The 10,676-nt window shown below is 37.4% G+C and overlaps 1 long non-coding RNA gene across 2 annotated transcripts in view; it reads right to left on the bottom strand.

Annotated features, from left to right (window-relative positions):
- Positions 1 to 10,676, bottom strand: part of LOC125616317 — a 260,518-nt gene that overhangs the window by 241,919 nt on the left and 7,923 nt on the right. For both annotated transcript variants that reach the window (XR_007346939.1, XR_007346940.1), the window contains exon 2: positions 9,304 to 9,403. This is a non-coding gene — a long non-coding RNA (uncharacterized LOC125616317). The remainder of the gene's footprint in view (positions 1 to 9,303; positions 9,404 to 10,676) is intronic.

Below are 10,676 nucleotides of genomic sequence, written 5' to 3'. Positions count from 1 at the left end.
GGGGGGGGGGGGGCAAAAGGTAATGGTGAAAAACTGGAAAGGAACTTTAGTCAATATGGCCCTATTGGGGGCTGGGGTTACAGCTCAGTGGTAGAGCACTTGCCTAGCATGTGTGAGGCACTGGATTTGATCCTCAGTACCACATGGGTAAAATAAATAAAGTGAAGGTATTGTGTCCACCTAAAACTAAAAAAAAAAAAAAAATTAAAAAAAATAATGGCCTTATTGGCAAAGGCAAAGGAAGATCAAATGTCTCAACCCTGTCTTCTGTGCCCTATCAGGATCTTTAGGTTTAAATAGAGGAAGAATTGGACTCAGGGCAAGATGTATGCACAATTAATTAAACAATTTCTGTCAAACTGTGGTCTCGCTTTTGGTTCTTCCAGATGGCTCTGGAGAACTTCTGATAACTGGTGATGGGGGAGGGGAGTCTGTCAATCTCCATTTGTTGCTCAGGGTGTTTGTTTATCCAACCTGTGATCCTGGAAGGGGGTTATTTGGACCCCACAAGATGATTGCTCCTGTCCAGGGGACAGTGTCATGATAGGATCATCTCCACTATTCCTGGAAATTGTAAGTCAATCACAGAAGACCTCCAAGCACCCCTCCAGGGGTCTGGAACAGAATGTTGCAAAAGCTGGCAGTTGAATATCCCTAAGTTACTCTTATCTTGGTGCCCTCAGTTTTGAAGGTAGCATATACATTTAGGTAAATTTAGCAAATACAAGCCTTGTATTACACTCCTTCAGTGATTAACATGCCTATGTGCAGAGTTAGCAAAAGTTTGACCCAAGTTTTAAGGTAATAAAGGAGATGGACACAAAATGAAGACAGAGATGGTAAGTTTTATTTTGCTTTCAGTTACCCATTAGGCATTTTCAGGCTCGAATGCAGAGTCAGTACATTTAGCAAGAGCAACTCTTAGAATCTCTGTTCTAGAACTACTAGCACCTTGTGGGCACATCTGCGTTACCATTGATCTCTCCTCATACTTCTTCACATTTCCTTCCCAATCGCTATACCATGAACTGTAATAAAAATGTGCTCATAGCAAGTAGACAGTGCCCAGATTCTCCATGAAATATAATCAAAAAGGAACTTACAAGAAAAATAAATATATTAAATTAAGGGTGTGGAACTCTTTTGATTTCTTTCTGATCCTGAACACATCTGAATGAAACCCTGGTTCCTTGGAAGAACAGAAATTGTCCCTAGAGTGATCTCATCTACTGCACACCCTTTAGTTAACAATGAATTCTAGCACACTGAAAACATAACCACAGTTGCATACATGTCTCTCTGGGATTCTTCCACACAGCAGAAGAAAATGTATGACTAGGTCTTTTACCCAGACTTATTGATTTCCATATGCATGACTTTGTTTCAATAATTATTTTTATCTCTTTGATTCAAGATTTTTTTTCTTGAGAAATTACCACTTCCCAATAATTCCAAATATTTTTTTCTTTGTGCTCAGTATACACTGATTTCAATAAAATTAACCACATTGGCACTTTACACCCTGTGGGGACAGAATAAATAATTAACCTCAATGGAGACGATTTTATTACCAAAAAAAAAAAAAAAGAGAGAGATTTTTCCTCTGATTAGGAACTTCTCACCAGCTAAACAGCTAAAGCTCTTTCCTTTTCCTCTCTGGAAAGATTGACCCTGAACTGACAACAAAACCCTAGGTGGGATATTTAAATCTTAAGTGAGTGGTCAGTTAAGTGCCTGTAGAGGTAAAAGGACAGATAGCATATTTGGTATGCTAATGGAACCTATTTACTTCAAGAAAGTGACAAAAACATCAATCAAATCAGAAGAGGCTATTAAGGATTGTTAACTCCCTTTCAGATGAGCAATGATTTCCATTGGGATTTAAATAAATATTCATGAAAAAGAACAATGACAGAAATTCCACCAAAAATCACACCAGAGTAAGGTTTCTACCCAGTTTAACCAAAGATTTGGCTTCCAATTTCACGGGAGTTTGGAGTATTTTTTTTTTTTTTTTTTTTTTTTTTTTTTGCTGTGCTCCCACTTTTAAGACACCAAGGAAGAGTGACACACTTTTTTTAAAATTTTAAGCCCAAAATACATTTATTTAAAATTATTCTCAAAAAATTGTATAATACCTTCCGCAACTATAAAACCACACCATTTTTAATGCATTGGCATTTTTCAGAATGTAGTTCAACTAAAAATAGAAAAAGAAAGAAAGAAAAGAAAAAGCCCTTAGTAGAATGAATTAGACATAACTTTCCTATGTTCATATATGAATACATAACTAGTGTAACTCCACATCATGTACAACCACAAAAATGGGAAGTTATACTCCATGTATATAGTGACAGTAGAATGTATACATGGAGTATAACTAAAAAAGATCAAATAAAAAAAAATTTAGGAAGACAAAAAGCCCTGGGAAAGTGTAAAAAAAATTAAGAAAGGAGTAAAGTCATAAATTAAATTACATGCAAATTATATAGAGAGCAATTTTTTTATTAAACAGGTCAATAAAAAAATTGGTCATCAACCAATTAGGTGGCTTTTCTATGTTTGCCACCACATGATGACAGCTTTGTGAAAATGTACCCCAAATAAATACCCCTAAATAAAACCCTATTAGAATTAAGTCCACTTCAATTTATTTCAATAAACACCTATTCACCTACTACTTGATCTTTAGGACTGGTTTAGATTATCACAAAAATATAGGGAAACGTTATCATAGCAAAGGAAGGAGCAAGAAAAATAAAATTGTATGAGAGGAATAGCATCTCCATGTGGGAGATGCTGATTTTGAGAAAACAGTGAAATATGAAAGTAGAGACTTCAAACTGAAATCCTGAGGCTTGCTTTCCTGAAGTTGGTTATTAACTCATGATAGAATTACATGGTACTTCTCCAATTTTGGTTCTCTACCAAAAAGTAAAGTTTCATCCCAAAGAAATCCTCCTGAAATTAGTCTTGATAAGATTCATATTCAACTAATTGAGTCCCTTCTAATTGCCAGCCACTGTGGTAGATACTTCCACATACATTATCACATTTAATTCTCACAGCAACTGCGTGAAGTTGTTTATCTAGAAATTCTAATTAATTATATTGTAATGAAAATGCAACTGCCAAATATTAATCAAGTATTCATTGAATTAATTAGACATATATTGTTTGATTTCTAATCCTATACTGCTCCACTGCCCAGATTCCAATTTTCCCTTTAATAGACATTAATAGCACAAAGCAACAAAAAGAGTACTTCAATGTCAAATAATGCACAAGAATAAAATGCCTTAGCGGAAACTGAAATATATTGGGGAATGGAAGACCCAAGTCACAGACTAAGCTCTCAACCTAGGTAAAATTGCTAGATTTTTTTGGAGGCTGAAACTTCCATCTGTCTCGTGGAATTAACCATTCTCACCCTCTACCTTTTGGGTTGTGGTATGAGTCAAAGGAGGTATTGGCAGAAAAGTTGTTTTAATTCTATATAATAACAGAATGCAAATCAAAGAAGAGAGGGGGAGAGAGGATATCTTTCCCTGGGTCCTGCTTTTCTCATATTCAAAATCTTTCTTCAAGAAGACTTTAAGGAGAAAACGGGGTGGGAGGGAAAGGGAACCCTTTAGTTTCCATTACCTGGGGGATCCTGTGGTCCCCATCAATGTCCAATACACGTTTCCCTCTTGTGTTCCATGAGTCTACATCCAGATGCATCTCTGCCACTAAGATATCAGCTTGCTATTCATATAGTTTTACTCAATCAATGTTAGAACGCTTGACTTTGAATCATTGAAACTCATCAACCATTGAAACTCATCAATGAATTGAGAAGTCCTTTAAAGAGGCAGAAGAAGAGTGTAGGTTGGGCATATAACAGGATATTAACAGTAAATGTAAATTGAGGTTACCTGCTGAATCTACTTACTTCAAAACAGAACCCTAGAGAAAATCTATAAAGTCATTTAAAACAAAGCCTGCAAAGAGCTTACCTACCAGTTAATTTTAAATGTCTTCGAGTTAACTCAAGCATTATTACACCATGGGTTTCAAGTCAATGAACAACCTTCCATTCCTGGAAACTAGTGAAGCATTAGCCAGCAGAGGCTTAGGTTCTATTTTGTCCTTGGATCTGGTCCCCTTTTTCTATGTTCTGCTTTTACTTCCTTTTATGGTACAGTTCCCTTCTGTATATCAGTTCAAGTCGCTTTTATTTTGATGCTGACAAGATAACCTTGAAGAAGACTCAAGCTTTCTATCTGCAATTGCTCAACACCGAAGCGCAATTGTTCTCTCTGATCATACAGTTACTAATTGTAATTCACTGATACTTTGGTTTCAATTCAATCTAATGAATCTGTGCAGTATAAGAACTGTAAGTTTTCTCCTCACACTGTGATTCCTTCAGTGTAAATGCACATACACAATCCCTAAAATCTTGATGTTGCCCAGGCAAGAAAGGTTTGGAGAACTCTATAGCTCTAGGTATGATAAGGATCAGAGGCTCTCATCTACCATTCAAGTTTTCCATCCAAGATTAAGTGCATCCTCTCTCTTTATACGATCCCACTGCCTCTTCCTATTCACTCAGAGCTGCTTATCCCCAAATGTTGCTTCAACCTGGCCCAGAACCAAGGTGAACTGTCTCCCATTGAATGTGGATTGAACCACATAGAGGCTCTGTATACTAGAATTGTGAAGCGAACCTCTTACTTCACTCAACTGTACATGACCCCTCTCACTATCACTATATCAAATACTCTTTATGGAGCCACCACATATGGCACAATGCATAGATTTTATAAATATTAGATTAAAGCACATGAAATTACCATCTGTCAGTCAAATACAGGCAATTCCTTATGACCAATCTAATGTTTTTCATTCGAAATTCTCAACAACCTTAAAAAGTAGACACAATCATCCCCATTTTAGATCTGAGAAGACTAAAACTCAGACTGATAAGCAACTAGGCCACAGTCAGACATCTGGCCAAGTGATGGAGTCCAGTTTAAAAAAACTACCAAAGTGCCTTCATCATTTCCACACTCGAAAGGAATTTCAAGTGTAGATGAGGATGAAGAAGCATTCACAAGAGTTACTACAGATAAAGAATATTGACTAAGAGCCAGGCATAGCAGCACACATCTGTAATCACAGTGACTCTGGGGGCCAAGACAGGAGGATCATGAGTTCAAAGCCAGATTCAGCAACTTGGTGAGGCCTGAAGTAACTTAGCGAGACCCTGTCTCAAATTAAAATATAAAAAGGGCTGAGGATGTGGCTCAGTGGTTAAGCACCCCTGGTTTCAATCCCTGGTACAAAAAAAAAAAAAAAAAGAATATTGACTAAGATTCAATATGAAGACGATAATATAGAGATAATAAGTAATAAAAAATTTAAGAACTTCTACAAATGACAATAGACTCTCCTTCCTCTCTATCATAAAGACACGACAGAAAGAAAAAAGGTGTCTTACACCATAAAACTAGCTTGAAAATAGAAATATCTTAACAACTTAATTTTCAAATATAGAAATAGCTTTTTCATAAACAAGTTCACTTGTCTTCTTTTTTTCTTTAAAATAGGTAACATCAGGAACCCTAAATAAAAAGAAGTATCCAAATTTATCCTAAAGAACTAAAGTCAGCATCCTATAACAGTACTTGCTTACCCATGTTTACAGCAGCATCATTCATAATAGCCAAACTATGGAACTAGCCTATGTGTCTGTCAAAGGACGAATGGATAAAGAAAATGTGGTATATATACTCAAAAGAGTTTTATTCAATCATAAAGAAGAATGAAAATATGTCATTTTAGAAAAAATGGATGGAACTTGAGACAATCATGTTAAGCGAAATAAGTCAAACTCAGAAAGTCAAGGGTGATATGTTTTCTCATATGTGGAAGCCAGAAAGGAAAAAGGAAAAGAAAGTTGTTGGTGGGATCTCATGAAAATCAAAGGGAGATCAGGAGAGTAGAGTAAAGGGATCAGGGGGAGGGAAGAGGGAAGAGAAAGGGGAAATACTGAGGAATGATATGGACCAAATCATGTTGTTTACTGTGTGCCCAAATGAATACATAACAATGAAAACCACCATTATGTACAACTATAAAGCACAATAAAAACATGGGAAATGAATAAATAAATATACCATTTAAAAAACATAAGTAATCAAATGATCAAAACAATCTTAATAGGTTGACTTTCCAGCACAATTGGTAAATTAAGATGGTAGATTGGGCAAACATAGGGAGCCTGGGAACAAAACAGCAGTGACAAAGTACCATCCTGATCCTGTGTTACTATCCCCTGACAACTCCTAATACAGGACTCATAAGTGGGCAGTGCAACTTTGGAGCAGGGAGAGAAGGAAAGGATTGGGTAACTTTTTCCCATGCTATCAGAGAAAGCAGAATTTAAAAGAGGAATATCAAGGTTCGATAACATGAAGGACAAATTTCTAGTAAGATTTAATAAAAGCGTAATATCTTGGTGATGTCTAAAGTCAGTGAAATGTGGGGCCAGTCTTGAGCTACAGAGAAACTGGGACATTTGACCCGGGCGCTATGTTATGAAGGACACAGGACTCTCAGAGCGGTTGTCACAATGTCAGGACGAGCTGCGCACACACCTATTCCTATCTAATGAGGTCAACCTTCATTCACTGAGCTTCATTCATGAGCTTTCTCTTCTTTTTTTTTTTTTTCCTACCATATGGATAAGTTAGACATGTTTTTAAAATGGAAAGTATGCATAAACTCTAATCTGGACTAAAATAAACTATTTTCATATCTCATCTCTGTAATTACAACTGTGTGAACATAAAATTCTTATTCTACATTTTACAACTTATTCTTATGCCATTAACCTGTTCCATGTTTGTAATTATCACTTTAAATTCTATCACACTTTCAAACTAGAAATTAGGATTTATTCTAAATACATGCTGAACAATATATAAAGCCTTTTTTTTTTTTTTTTGAAGCTCTGAATTCTAGTAAAGAGATCTGTGGTGGCCCTGAGTGAATTTGGCCTGCCTGGCATTATTCCCTCTTGCACAGTAAACCGGGGTAAAACAATCCTCTGTCCTTTGAGAATACCAACTAACCTCTACTTAAACCATTTGACCGTTTGGTTCAGGTGGGATGGACCCCAGCACAGGAGTTGGGTAGTGCGGATTAGATGAACTGACTGGAGAGCTGGGTGGTAGCCCTACCCAGTCTCATGAGTCACAATCTTTTTTTTTTTTTTTTATGATACCAGGGATTGAACCCAGGGGCACTTAACTACAAAGCCACATCCCCAGTCCTTTTATCTTTATTTTGAGATAGCGTCTCTGTAAGTTGCTTAGGGCCTCACTAAGTTGCTAAGGCTGGCTTTCACCTTGAGATCCTCCTGCCTCAGCCTCCAAGCCACTAGGATTATAAGCACAGTTTTTGAAAGAAAGGTTTTACATGTCCTAGATGTGAGGGAGAATATAGGTCTGAATTTACACAGGGCCACTGAGGCAAGAGCTTGTCTGGACTTTAATCAATAGAGAAGAGCAAAAGGGTACGGGAAAAGACGAGAAAAAGAGTAAGCCATACTGGCCTTTTCTCTCTCTCTCTCTCTCTCTCTCTCTCTCTCTCTTAGTTTCTGGATGCAGTGGTGCCTGACAATATTTGAGCCAATAAATTCCCTTTGAGGTTGAGCCAATTTGAGTTAGACTTCTATAACTTGGAACCAAAAGAGTCTTGAATTCTGTATCTGTGAAACCAGTTATGATAACAATAAGAAAGAGGATGTCCACATTTGCAGCCATATATTTGGGAAAATGTAACAACTTTCTCTGTGAATATATATATTTCACCTAGAAATAAACTATATATGATGGGGTCTAAAACTTGCCACTTGTAAGATACAAAGTGGTGTTATCATGAATCTAGTGACTAGAGGGGGACCGAACAACCAGCTGGGTTCCAAGGTTTAACTGCATAATCAAAATCCCCTGCCTTGTTCCCACTCTGGTTTGCTGTGGCCTGGTAAGAGAGGTTCACTGTGCCTTACATACTGGTGGGGATGATTCCAGGCCCTGTAGCTGATTGCAACTCCCCAGACAGGTGGCAGTGGTTGAAGACTCTGTTGCTCAGTTGCAAACTTTTAGTAACGTATCTAAGTAGCTGTATCACAGAGTTTTGCTGTAATTGTGCTCCCTTACCCTCTAAGAAGCACCATGGTAAACACACACACACACACAGACACACATACACACACAGTTAATTTAGTTTGAAACCTATACTCTACAAGGAAGGCCCTATTAGACAAGACAACTATGCAATATTAATGGAAATAACCCCAGATGCTTCATTTTGAGTCCCTCATTTCACACGTGAGGACCAGGAGCCCTGAGTGTCCAGGGCTGACCACATCAGCAAACTAGTAGCACCATCAGGGCTTGAACTCAGCTCCCTGGACTCTGTTCTCTTTTCTCACCCTTCTACTCACTTTGGCCCTTGGCTTTCTGTCCCATGGCACTTACGTATATAGAATTGGGAAAAACTACTTTTATAGAAATATTTTTTTAGTTGTAGATGAACCCAATGTCTTTATTTTATTTATTTATTTTTATGTGGTGCTGAGGATCGAACCCAGCACCTCCCACATGCGAGGCAAGCTATCCACCACTGAGCTACAAACCCAGCCAGGAAAAACTACTTCTTTTTTTTAATATTTTTTAGTTGTAGATGGACACAGTACCTTTATTTATCATTATGTGGTGCTGAGGATCGAACCCAGGGCCTCACACATGCTAGACAAGCACTCTACTGCTGAGCCACAACCTCAGCCCAAAAAACTACTTCTTGATGATCAGAAACAGAGGTAACAATGCCAAGTTTTAATCAGTAGGGAGAAAATGGACAAATTTGGGCAACAAGTCATGCTTGTATCAGGAGAGGGAAGATGTAGCTATTGCCTCCTTAGAGGAGGAAAAGAAGAAACTAATCTCATGTCCTCATTTTCAATGATCATATTTACAATCTCCCCTTCCATATATTTTTTTTAATGGGAAAAATTCAAGAATTGGTAAGAAATAAAATTCTTACCGTTTATTCTCATCATTGAAAGAAGAGATGAGACTAAGGTCAAAAAAATTCACTTTTTCCAGTAAGATAGTTAAAAAAAAAAATGGTAACTGTAAGCAACAGACAAAGAGTAGGTAGGACTGGATGGAATCTCTAGGCATTGTGGGATGAAAGAGATTGAGAGATTCAGAAAATCAAAGTAAGAGAAAAAGTGGGCAATTTACTCACCAAGTGAAGGCCAGTGAAGCTCATCAGTGACGCTGGTATTTGAAGTTCCATCTGTGGTGACTGGCTGGGGTCTTTCTCTGCCAGGCTTCTGCAACTCATCCTAAAGAAAACACATCAAAAGAAAGCAATGACCAGTTTCTCATCTCTCTCAATGTATCACACGAATCAGATCCAAGCACAAATCTCTCTTAAAGAGCTTGGATAAGCACCACGGGGTGTCGAGTAAAACAGACATGAAGAACCCCAAGGTGGCTTATTTAACTAGCTAATTGTTAACTGGTAGGAGGTGGGTGATGGCAGGGAGTGGGAATGGGCCTGCCTTTTGCATGAATGAATTCAGCACATGGAGTTCATGTTCATATTTACATTTATAACTTACAGAATTTCTATGTCATTGACCCCAAGCTGATAAACAAAATTACAAAGTTCATTTTAATTTCACAGACTTGGCCCATCTCATCAGTCTCCCCATTAGGTTTTCATATGAAAAGAAAGAGGGGGGAAAAATGTGAAGGCGGATGCTTATAGCCAAGAATAAATATAACAATAATAAAGGAAATAAAAAGGGAAAACTAACCTTGGCACAGTTACTTAAATTTTTCCACCTTTCTCATATGGATAGTTTCCAAGTTCCACCATTTCAAAGAAAACACCTCATCGAAGAACACGTAATTACAGGCTGTTTCCATTCTTGAAATGTGGGAAATGAAGCCTTTTCACATTCACATCATCAGCTGTGCCCCAGGAAACCTTCCATTCTTTCCAAATTAGTTTTTGTATCATTAAACCAATCAGCATTAGGTGCTTAGGATTATTTTCTGGAATAAACTCTGAATCATTACCTACATCATATAAGAAATAAAATCAAATAATGACATCATTACATAGCATATGAGCACTGACCCTAAATGACCAGGACCGAAAGGAAATCAGGGCAATCCTAATAAGAATCAGGCAGAATGCCTAATGAAAATCAAACATCAAGCCTAATAAGAAACAATGTATTTCGCCTCTCCTTCAAATTCACTTTTGATTTGCTTTTCATGAGAATCCTGTTTGAAGTGGAGCTCCCGCAGGCTAGAATTCTCAGAGCTAACTCTGAGATGAGTAACTCCCAGGTGGTTCTTTGGGCCATTTGATCTGGGACAAGAACCACTCACTCGTGCAGGAAGTATTTGCCAGGCATTTACCATAACCATAGGCTTCAACCTGGCTAGTTTTTAATTCAACATTTACTGAGCACCTAATACAAAGCAGGTTATGGAGCTAGGCTCAGAAACTGAAGCAAGAAATAAGAAATGTCCACAGGTTCATCAATATGTGCTATATATATATATATATATATATATATATATATATATATATATATATAT

Source organism: Marmota marmota, unplaced genomic scaffold (assembly GCF_001458135.2).
Source record: "Marmota marmota marmota unplaced genomic scaffold, marMar, whole genome shotgun sequence".
Classification (NCBI taxonomy): domain Eukaryota; kingdom Metazoa; phylum Chordata; class Mammalia; order Rodentia; family Sciuridae; genus Marmota; species Marmota marmota.
Note: the sequence above shows the minus strand (reverse complement) of the source record. Positions and strands in the feature narration are given on the sequence as shown.